The sequence below is a fragment of the Ovis aries genome, chromosome 3 (assembly GCF_016772045.2).
Source record: "Ovis aries strain OAR_USU_Benz2616 breed Rambouillet chromosome 3, ARS-UI_Ramb_v3.0, whole genome shotgun sequence".
NCBI lineage: Eukaryota > Metazoa > Chordata > Mammalia > Artiodactyla > Bovidae > Ovis > Ovis aries.
The window spans coordinates 149,560,458-149,572,680 of record NC_056056.1 but is presented as its reverse complement, the minus strand read 5'-3'; positions in this window follow the sequence as shown (position 1 = coordinate 149,572,680).

The window sequence follows — 12,223 nt, the reverse complement described above, 5'->3', positions numbered from 1 at the left end:
AGGATGTCTGGCTCTAGATTAGTGATCACACCATCAGGATTATCTTGGTCGTGAAGCACTTTTTTGTACAGTTCTGTGTATTCTTGTCACCTCTTCTTAATATCTTCTGCTTCTGTTAGGTCCGTTTCATTTCTGTCCTTTATTGAGTCCATCTTTGCATGAAATGTTCCCTTGGTATCTCTAATTTTCTTGAAGAGATCTCTACTCTTTCCCATTCTGTTGTTTTCCTCTATTTCTTTGCATTGATTGCTGAGGAAGGCTTTCTTATCTCTCCCTGCTATTCTTTGGAACTCTGCATTCAGATGCTTATATCTTTTCTCCTTTGCTTTTCACTTCTCTTCTTTTCACAGCTATTTGTAAGGCCTCCCCAGACAGCCATTCTTCTTTTTTGCATTTCTTTTCCTTGGAGATGGTCTTGATCCCTGTCTCCTGTACAATGTCACGCACCTCTGTTCATAGTTCATCAGGCACTCTATCAGATCTAGTCCCTTAAATCAATTTCTCACTTCCACTGTATAATCATAAGGGATTTGATTTAGGTCATACCTGAATGGTTTAGTGGTTGTCCCCACTTTCTTCAATTTAAGTCTGAATTTGGCAATAAGGACATTATGATCTGAGCCACAGTCAGTTCCCGATCTTGCTTTTGCTGACTATATAGAGCTTCTCCATCTCTGGCTGCAAAGAATAAAGAATGGCAATGCCAAAGAATGTTCAAACTACCACACAATTGCATTCATCTCACACGTTAGTAAAGTAATGCTCAAAATTCTCCAAGCCAGGCTTCAGCAATATGTGAACCATGAACTTCCAAGCTGGTTTTAGAAAAGGCAGAGGAACCAGAGATTTAATTGGCAACATCTGCTGGATCATCGGAAAAAGGAAGAGTTCCAGAAGAGCATCTATTTCTGCTTTATTGACTATGCCAGAGCCTTTGACTGTGTGGATCACAATCAACTGTGGAAAATTCTGATAGAGATGGGAATACCAGACCACCTGACCTGCCTCTTGAGAAACCTATATGCAGGTCAGGAAGCAACAGTTAGAACTGGACATGGGACAACAGACTGGTTCCAAATAGGAAAAGGAGTATGTCAAGGCTGTATACTGTCACCCTGCTTATTTAACTTCTATGCAGAGTACATCAGGAGAAACGCTGGGCTGGAAGAAGCACAAGCTGGAATCAAGATTGCTGGGAGAAATATCAATAACCTCAGGTATGCAAACGACACCACCCTTATGGCAGAAAGTGAAGAGGAACTAAAAAGCCTCTTGATGAAAGTGAAAGAGGAGAGTGAAAAAGTTGGCTTAAAGCTCAACATTCAGAAAACGAAGATCATGGCATCTGGTCCCATCACTTCCTGGCAAATAGATGGGGAAACAGTGGAAACAGTGTCAGACTTTATTTTTCTGGGCTCCAAAATCACTGCAGATGGTGATTGCAGCCATGAAATTAAAAGACGCTTACTCCTTGGAAGGAAAGTTATGACCAACCTAGATAGCATATTCAAAAGCAGAGACATTACTTTGCCAACAAAGGTCCATCTAGTTAAGGCTATGGTTTTTCCTGTGGTCATGTATGGACGTGAGAGTTGGACTGTGAAGACAGCTGAGTGCCGAAGAATTGATGCTTTTGAACTGTGGTGTTGGAGAAGACTCTTGAGAGTCCCTTGGACTGTAAGGAGATCCAACCAGTCCATTCTAAAGGACATCAGTCCTTTGGGTGTTCATTCGAAGGTTGATGGTGAAGCTGAAAGTCCAGTACTTTGGCCACCTCATGCAAAGAGTTGAGTCATTGGAAAAGACCCTGATGCTGGGAGGGATTGGGGGCAGGAGGAGAAGGGGACGACAGAGGATGAGATGGCTGGATGGCATCATCAGACTCGATGGACGTGAGTTTGAGTGAACTCTGGGAGTTGGCGATGGATAGGGAGGCCTGGCGTGCTGTGATTCATGGGGTCACAGAGTTGGACACGACTGAGCGACTGAACTGAACTGAATGTAATGGGTTCTTTTATTAAATCTTGGTAACTTAATGGCATTTTGGCATATGTATTACTGAAATATTTGACACTCTTACTGCACAGACTTGTGATAACTGTTTTGTTTAAATGAAACTGGTATTGTGTTCTCACACATTATTACTAACAGTCTTTGTGAACTAAATTAACTATTCATGTTTAACCAGATAATCAACAGAAGGTTCCTTTTTGAAACCAATGCTCACTCTTCAAAAGCTACTGTTTCTAATATGCATTGAACAAATGTGTAATAGTTTATGCCAGACTTACATGTTACCAAGCACTGTAAAGTAATGAGAGGTAATGTTAGAAACATTAAAATTTATATTTAACCTTTTCAGGGTTGAACTATATTTCACAGGTCAACTGTATTTTGTTGAGTCTTTTTCAAGTGTGGGGAAACATCTTGCAGAAGAATCAGCATTTACTTTAGGACTGATTTGAAGGTAAAAACTTATATCTCATTAGTTTTGGGATGATTCACAGATAAGATCTTATCTTGGTAAGATAACAGCAGTGATAAAAGTAGATAAAATGAAAACAAATACTATAAAGGATTCTATTTAACTTTTTTTTAGTGCTAAAACTTGGGAATGGATTGATTATTGGTGACTTATTGAAAGCCATCCATATCAACTCTTCTGCCTGGCATTTAAAATCCTCCCCAATTTACACAAATGCCACTACCTCTCTGCTTATCTTAGGCCAGTTCTTGCCTCTGGTCCATGCTCATTTCAGCATCTGAGTTGGCCTGAATTGTGTCCCCACTCCCAAATTTATTCCTGCTTTGAGCCCCGCCCCCCTGCCCCCGCCTTTTTGGACACGGGGGAGATAAGAGTACTGGAGTGGGTTGCCATTCCCTTCTCCAGGAGGTCTTCCCAACCCAGGGATTGAACCCGGGTCTCCCGTATTGCAGACAGATGCTTTTCGGTCTGACCTACCAGGGAAGACCCGGGTTCAGGAAGATCCCCTGGAGAAGGAAATGGCAATCCAGTCCAGTACTATTGTCTGGAAAATCCCATGGACAGAGGAGCCTGGTAGTCTACAGTCCATGGGGTTGCAAAGAATGGGACACAACTGAGCGACTTCACTTTCACTTATCCCTGCTAGTTAAGAATGTGACTGTATTTGGAAATAGGCCATTTTAAAAAGTAATTAAGGTTAAATGAGGTCATATAGATATGTACTAATCCAATATGACTGGTATTCTTATAAAAAAGGGAAATTTGGAGACAGACTCACAGGGAAAATAAATGTGATGTGTTCAAGTCATCATCACTGGTACTCTGTTGTGGCAATCTGCCTTTTGTCATGTTCTTTCTCACTGAAAATGTCTCTTCCTTTCATCCACATCTATCCAAACTATGTCGCTGAACATGAAACTTAAGCAGCCACATGGTGAAGCTATCCCTCACAAGCCGGTCTGTCCTCACTTCCCTTTACTGATCTAGCAGAGTTTACATAGACTCTACCACAGATTTTAGCAATTTCTAGCAAATAAAGTAGAAATCATAAAAGGATTTCGTGAGTTAATACAGGTAAAATGCTTAGAACAGTGCCTGTGGTTATACGTATTTGCTTTATCTGTTGCTATTTCTATTTCCTAGTTATATTTTTCTCTAATCAAATCATGTTACTCATGAGACTCTTTTTAGTACAACGCTGGGCATATTAATACTAAAAACACTTGATGCATAAAATTCTTAGGTCTAACCTTATCACATAGATCCTTCTGGGGCACCTACTTAACTGCTTTCCTATACTGTGTAAAGGAAGATAAAATGATAAAAATACAGGGTTTCTACCCTCAAGTTGCTTACAATTGGTGAAAGAATTTTACACTTCCTTCTGGTAAAAAATTTTTGAGGACTTAACATTTGTGAATACTGTGCTAGAAAAAGGGAAAAAATTACAAAGCAAATATAGTTCTTGCCTGTAAGCAGTTCACTGTCTAGTTGGGCAAAACCCAATTTTATCGGAAGTGAAGAAAAATTTCACACAAGATGAGTCCCAAAGGAAGCTTTATGGGTTCTGCTACTGAATAACAAATTAATCCAAACCGTAGCAGCTTCAAACAACAAATATTATCTCAGATTCAGGAAGGGCTTAGCTAGGTGGTTCTTGTTCAGGTCTCTTATGAAGTAATAGTTAAGCTGCTGGCTAGAGCTGGAGTCATCTCAAAGGGGCCCAAAGATTAGCTTTTGAGTTCACTCACCGCTGTCCACAGGCTTTGGTTCCTTGTCGGCTGGGATAGCTTATTTCTAGGCACACAGGCTTCTCCACAGGCTGTCTGAAGGTCCTATGACAAGGCAGCGGGCTTCCATTGGAGTGACTCAAGAGAATATGCAGGAGGAAGAACTCAATGCCTTTTATGACCTAGTCTCAGAGTCACAGTCTCTTCTATCTTATTCTATTTACAAGAAGAAATTCACAACGTTCAACTCACACTTAGAAGGAGGTGAATTAAGTAGTTTCACATCCTGAAGAATAAAGTACCAAATATTTTGCAGACACATTTTTTTTCTGGCCATGCCACACAGCTTTGGGATCTTAGTACCCTACCTGACCAGGGATGGAACTCATGCTCCCAGCAGTTAAAGTGCAGAGTTCTAACCACTGGATTGTCAGGGAATTCCCTTATGGACATATTTTTTAAACCAGCATAGAAGACTATACTGGTTTAATATATTTTGGGGGGTGGAAGTGGTCCTCAAGGCAGAAGGAAAACTGCAAGATTCGAAGCATGAAGCATCATGTATTAGGATAGACCCACAAGTAGTACCTAAGGCTACAAACATAGGAAGGTGTTAGAACATGAAGAGCTTTATGCCTCATGGAGAGAAATTTGCACTTTTAACTTGTGGTGGATGAGGTATATATCATTATAAAGATTTTAAGCGGGGGGTGGGGGGGGGGTCTCCTAAGATGTATACTGTAAAGTCTGGTGGTAGGCTGGAAGGCTGAGGAGGGGTAAAACTTACTAAAGACCAATTTAAACAAAATCTCTTTCAAAGTTCAGATGAGAGATGATGAGGAAATGATTAAGAGAATGGCTGAAGGAATGGAGAGTTAAGGGAGGATCTCAAGAGTATTTAGAAGGTAAACCATAAAAGAAATGGAATTAGTTGTGGGGCATAGGACGAAAAAGGATATACAATATCAGGCTTGTGTATCAGGTATATGTATGATACTATTTCCCCAAATCATCCACTTTTTTCTCTAAAGATAAAGGTAGAATTTTAATTAGTATAAAAATGTATTCTATGAATGTTAATAAAAACTATGAAATAGAAATAATGAAACAAAAATAATTAAGTTACTTCTAAAGGACTGAATTAATAATCTGCACATATCCTGTTGGGCCTTTGCAAGACTTACAAACTTTTTTTTTTACAAAACTGGATATTTTTAAAACTTTCTCTTCGTACTTTATATATGAGGTCAATAAAATTTCTTCCATATCATTTTTAATGACTGAATACTGTTCTGTTGTATGCATGGAGCTTCAGTTCAGTTCAGTTCAGTTCAGTCGCTCAGTCGTGTCCGACTGTTGCTGACCCCATGAATTGCAGCATGCCAGGCCTCCCCGTCCATCACCAACTCCCGGAGTTCACTCAAACTCATGTCCATTGAGTCGGTGATGCCATCCAGCCATCTCATCCTCTGTCGTCCCCTCCTCCTCCTGCCCCCAATCCTTCCCAGCATCAGTCTTTTCCAGTGACTCAACTCTGCATGAGGTGGCCAAAGTATTGGAGTTTCAGTTTCAGCATCAGTCCTTTCAAAGAACACCCAGGACTGATCTCCTTTAGAATGGACTGGTTGGATCTCCTTACAGTCCAAGGGACTCTCAAGAGTCTTCTCCAACACCACAGTTCAAAAGCATCAATTCTTCGGCGCTCAGCTGTCTTCACAGCCCAACTCTCACATCCATACATGACCACAGGAAAAACCATAGCCTTGACTAGATGGACCTTTGTTGGCAAAGTAATGTCTCTGCTTTTGAATATGCTATCTAGGTTGGTCATAACTTTCCTTCCAAGGAGTAAGCGTCTTTTAATTTCATGGCTGCAATCACCATCTGCAGTGATTTTGGAGCCCAGAAAAATAAAGTCTGACACTGTTTCCCCATCTATTTGCCAGGAAGTGATGGGACCAGATGCCACGATCTTAGTTTTCTCAATATTGAGCTTTAAGCCAACTTTTTCACTCTCCTCTTTCACTAAGAGACTTTTTAGTTCCTCTTCACTTTCTGCCATAAGGGTGGTGTCGTTTGCATATCTGAGGTTATTGATATTTCTCCCGGGAATCTTGATTCCAGCTTGTGCTTCTTCCAGCCCAGTGTTTCTAATGTACTCTGCATAGAAGTTAAATAAGCATGGTGACAATATACAGCCTTGACGTACTCCTTTTCCTATTTGGAACCAGTCTGTTGTCCCATGTCCAGTTCTAACTGTTGCTTCCTGACCTGCATATAGGTTTCTCAAGAGGCAGGTCAGGTGGTCTGTATTCCCATCTCTTGAAGAATTTTCTAGTTTATTTGGCATAGTCAATAAAGCAGAAGTAGATGTTTTTCTGGAACTCTCTTGCTTTTTTGATGATCCAGCAGATGTTGGCAATTAGATCTCTGGTTCCTCTGCCTTTTCTAAAACCAGCTTGAACATCAGGAAGTTCACGGTTCACGTATTGCTGAAGCCTGGCTTGGAGAATTTTCAGCATGACTTTACTAGCATGTGAGATGAGTGCAATTGTGCGGCAGTTTGAGCATTCTTTGGCCTTGCCTTTCTTTGGGATTGGAATGAAAACTGACCTTTTCCAGTCCTGTGGCCACTGCTGAGTTTTCCAAATTTGCTGGCATATTGGGTGCAGCACTTTCATAGCATCGTCTTTCAGGATTTGAAATAGATCCACTGGAATTCCATCACCTCCACTAGCTTTGTTCATAGTGATGCTTTCTAAGGCCCACTTGACTTCACATTCCAGGATGTCTGGCTCTAGGTGAGTGATCATACCATCGTGATTATGTGGGTCATAAAGATCTTTTTGGAGAAGGAAATGGCAACCCACTCCAGTGTTCTTGCCTGGAGAATCTCAGGGATGGTGGAGCCTGATGGGCTGCTGTCTATGGGGTCGCACGGAGTCGGACACGACTGAAGCAACTTAGCAGCAGCAGCAGGAATAATTTAGAAGGCAGTGGCACCCCATTCCAGTTCTTGCCTGGTAAATCCCATGGACGGAGGAACCTGGTGGGCTGCAGTCTATGGGGTCACTAAGAGTCTGACATGACTGAGCGACTTCACTTTCATGCACTGGAGAAGGAAATGACAACCCATTCCAGTGTTTTTGCCTGGAGAGTCCCAGGGACGGGGGAGCCTGGTGGCTACCATCTATGGGGTCGCACAGAGTTGGACATGACTGAAGCGACTTAGCAGCAGCAGCAAAGATCTTTTCTATATAGTTCTGTGTATTCTTGCCACCTCTTCTTAATATCTTCTGCTTCTGTTAGGTCCATACCATTTCTGTCCTTTATTGAGCCCATCTTTGCATGAAATGTTCCCTTGGTATCTCTAATTTTCTTGAAGAGATCTCTAGTCTTTCCCATTCTGTTGTTTTCCTCTATTGCTGAGTTTAATTTAAATAATATCCTAATAAACAATGCAATAATGAATATTCTTGCAATCCAATTGTTATACATATCCTATTTTCTATGATACGTTTCTAGAAGAGGAACTGCAGGATCAAAGCACAGGTTCAAGGCTTTTGATACATACTGCCAAACTGCATACTAGACCTTCAAGGCCTTTGATACATATTACCAAACTGCACACTAGAGATATGCTAATTTACACTCTCAGCAGTGTAACAAGTCCTGTTTCTCTGATCCCTTGCCAGTATTATCAAGACACAATCACCTGTTAAAATAATACCTGAAGACCAAATTAATGTTTAACGTATCAGGTCACTCCTAAGTTGGACTTACAATTAAACTTTTATAATATTACCATTCAAAGCTTAAGATTCTTCCATATATTACAGATGAAGAATCTAAGGTCCAGTAATTGTCAGAGTAAATCAGATCACTATGTAGTGGGAGCTTCTGCCCCAGATTATTTTGCAGTGCTTTTTGATTTGCCAGTTTGGTTCACCAAGTAAGCTTTTTCTATAATAATCTTATTAGTGTTAGTCATTCAGTTGTGTCTGACTCTTTGTGACACCATGGACTATATACCCTGCCAGGTTCCTCTGTCCATAGCATTTTCCAGGCAAGAACTCCGGAGTTGGTTGCCTTGTCCAGGGGATCTTCCCCACCCAGGGATTGAACTCAGGTCTCCTGCATTGCAGGCAGACTCTTTACCGTCTGAGCCACCAGGAAAGCCCAACCTTACTATGTATACCAAAAAAAAGGCATATATCTTTATTATTAAGGGCCTACACCATTAATTTAGACTATTTCTCCCAGCTTCCTACCTTGGATTTTATACATTACCTGTTGAAGGAAAATGTATGACATCTATTTTTAAAAAGTCTACGTAATCTTGGATAAGGACCTATTTCATTCATTCAATGATTTTTATTCACTGTTCTCATTCATTCAATAGTACTTATGTAATGGATACTGTTTAGAGAATAAAGCAGTGAACAATACAGAAATAGTCTCTGCTCCCACAGAACTTACATTTTTAACAGGGTGAAAGGAAACAGATAAGCAGTAATAAATTAGAAGATGATACAATTACAAATGCTGTTATGAAAACAAAGGGCCATGTGTGAGAAAAATGGGGAAAGGAGCTACTTTAGATACAGAGGTCAGGGAATGCTGGTCAGAAATGATACCTGAATTAAAAGCTGATGAGTTAGCCATACAGACATAGAGAAAACACACCTCAGGCAGAAAAAAACTGGAAGTGCACAGGTTTTGAGATGGAGTATCAGTTCAACTGAGAATAAGATGCCCTAAATAGTGGCTTCTGAACTGTGGTGTTGGAGAAGACTCTTGAGAGTCCCTTGGACTGCAAGGAGATCCAACTAGTCTATTCTAAAGGAAATCAGTCTTGAATATTCATTGGAAGGATTGATGCTGAAGCTGAAACTCCAGTACTTTGGCCACCTGATGTGAAGAACTAACTCACTGGAAAAGACCCTGATGCTGGGAAATAATGAAGACAGAAGGGGACAACAGAAGATGAGATGGTTGGATGGCCTCACTGACTCGATGGATATGAGTTTGAGTAAGCTCGGGGAGTTGGTGATGGACAGGGAAGCCTGGCGTGCTACAGTCCCTGGGGTCGCAAAGAGTTGGACGTGACTGAGCGACTGAACTGAAATAGTTGCTTTAGCAAGATAAAAGTTTACATTTTCCTCACATCGGTACTTGTACATAAGGAGTGAGGGCTGATACACTACTCTGCAAAGATCTCAAGGACCCACATTTTCACCCGGCTGAGGTCCTGCCATCCCTCCAGGAAAAGGGAGCTTGCATATGCCAAATGGCTGTCACATCTATATTCCAGGATGCAGGACATAGAAAGAAAGGAAAGCACTGGTGTGCAGCAGCTATCTTTTAAGAACAGTTTTGGAAGGGAGTCACATACACCTGCTTATACTCTATTGGCCAGAACTACCACACAGCTACACGAGGCTAGAACATAGTCTTTATTCTGGACGCCCATATATATTGCTATGAAAAAAAATAAGAAATTTTAGGGGACAACAGTCTTTGTCTGCTACAGACTGGAAAAAGCTTGGTACGCGACAGAAACAGAAAGGAGGCAAAGAGAAGGGTGAGGATAAGATGAGTTTGGAGAATTAGTCAGATTAGGTAATTTTAAAGGCCATGGTAAGGAAATTGGACTTTATTCTATTTCAGGGAAATCATTGGAGACTTTTAAACAAGCGAGTAACATAATCGAATCAAGTTTTTTAAAATGGTCACTCTGGCTGGTTTCTAGAGAATGGTTTAAAAGTACAAGGAAAAATGGAATCAGAAACAGTTGGATATTGCTGTCTAAGTGATGATGGTGGACAGAGTGGTAGCATCAGATGCGATGTGGTTGAAGGCACAATAAATACAAGGAAGAGCTGATGATACTGACTGATAAGCAGAGTGAGAGTTATCACAGAAGATTCCTACTATTTCGCCAGAGCAAGTGAGTGAACTGTTGGGAGTATTGTTTATGGAAATCAGTAAGACTACAGGAAAAGTTTGGATTCAAATGTTTTGTTTCAGCACATGTTAATTTTGAGACACCTTTCTTATTTTTTTGCCATGGTAAGATTTTCAGTAATGTCTATACCTTTCAAACAATGGGCGGTTTCCCTTTTCTACAACTATTAATGTGAAAGTAAAAAAGTTGCTCAGTTGTGTCCAACTCTTTGTGACCCCATGGATTATACAATCCATAGAATTCTCCAGGCCAGAAGACTGAAGTGGGTAGCCTTTCCCTTCTCCAGGGGATCTTCCCAATGCAGGGATTGAACCCAGGTCTCCCACATTGCAGGCATATTCTTTTATCAGCTGAGCCACAAGGTAAGCCCAAGAATACTGGAGTGGGTAGCCTATTCCTTCTCCAGTGGATCTTCCCCATCCAGGAATCAAACAAGGGTCTCCTACATTGCAGGCAGATTCTTTACCAACTGAGCCATGAGGGACAACTATTAATGGTCATGTATAAAGTCATTCTTCCCTTGGGTTTCCCAGATGTGTGAGGGGTAAAAAATCTACTTGCCAATGCAGGAGGCAAGACAGGATACATGGATTCAGTTCCTGGGTCGGGAAGATCTTCTAGAGGAGGGCATGGCAACCCACTCCAGTATTCTTGCCTGGAGAATCCAATGGACAAAGGAGACTGGCAGGCTACAGTCTACAGGATCAAAGAGTTGGACACGACTGAAGCAACTTAGCATGCATACATGCATTCTTCCCTTAAGGAATTTTTTTCTCAACCCAAATTGGCAATTTTACTATAAGATGCATCTTACATTTCAAAAACACACACTCAGTATGGGCTAGTTTTCAAATAAGACAATCTATCAGAGTGAATAGTTTAAAAAAAAAACAACACTTCACAACCTATCAAATGGGCAGAATTTATCAACGTTAGCAATAAAGACAAACTTCTGGAAGCAACAGGACAATGTTAAAAATGTACCACTTATAGTGTTTATTAGAAAGCCATAAATACAAGCCCTTGGCAAACGTTGGCTTGTTTAATATCTAGAACTGACCCCTAAGGTAGGTATTACATAAATTTTACAAATTTATCAATATAAAAGATTGGACAGCACTAATAGAACAATTTTAAACTTGTTCTTCAGCAAGGCTTAAAGCAGATTTATCATCAACAAATATGTTCTCAAGAAAACAATAGTATCAAGGTATTTTCCCCTAACACTGCTACCATACACATTTAAGATGAAAATGTTTGCTGTTCTATCTTTCCCAGTAAAATATCCACGGTAATAAAACCCTCAAGTTAGACCTGTCTCCTTTTGTAAGTGATTTCTTCAATTTCACCCAAAGTTTATACAATTTAAAACTTGTGCTTTGAGTAAACATGAGATGATACAAATAAGGGTCATTTTTTGGCTTCAACAAAGTCCTATGCACATGTGTATATGTGCACGCACATGCTCTTTACTGGGCTTCCCTGGTGGCTCAGGGATAGAGAATCAGCCTGCCCATTTAGGAGATGTGGATTCAATCCCTGAGTCAGGAAGATCCCCTGGAGAAGAAAATGGGAACCCACTCCAATATTCCTTCCTGGGAAATCCCAGGGACAGAGAAGCCTGTCCGTGGGATCACAAAAGGGTCAGATATGACTTGGCAACTAGACAACATTTGCTATATAAATCAAACTGATATTTGATGTTACCATACACATATCCATCCAACTTTTCTCATTTTATCTTACAATTCCAAATATCAGTTAGACTTTCAATTTATTAATAGCTAAATTAAAAAGCTCAGTAATACACAGATATATGTATTAATATGTACTTAAAGGTATTTAATCTTTTAACACACCATCTTACAAAGTTGAAGAGAAAGATGAAGAGGCAGGAAGGAACTGTTGGGGGAAAGGGAGGAAAAAGGGAGGGAAGGACATAAGAAGATTTGCTCCTTCTTGAATTTTCCCAAAGTAAAAAAGAACACAATGAAGCAGAATGTTTAATAAAACGAACAACCAGGCAAACATTTTCTACTG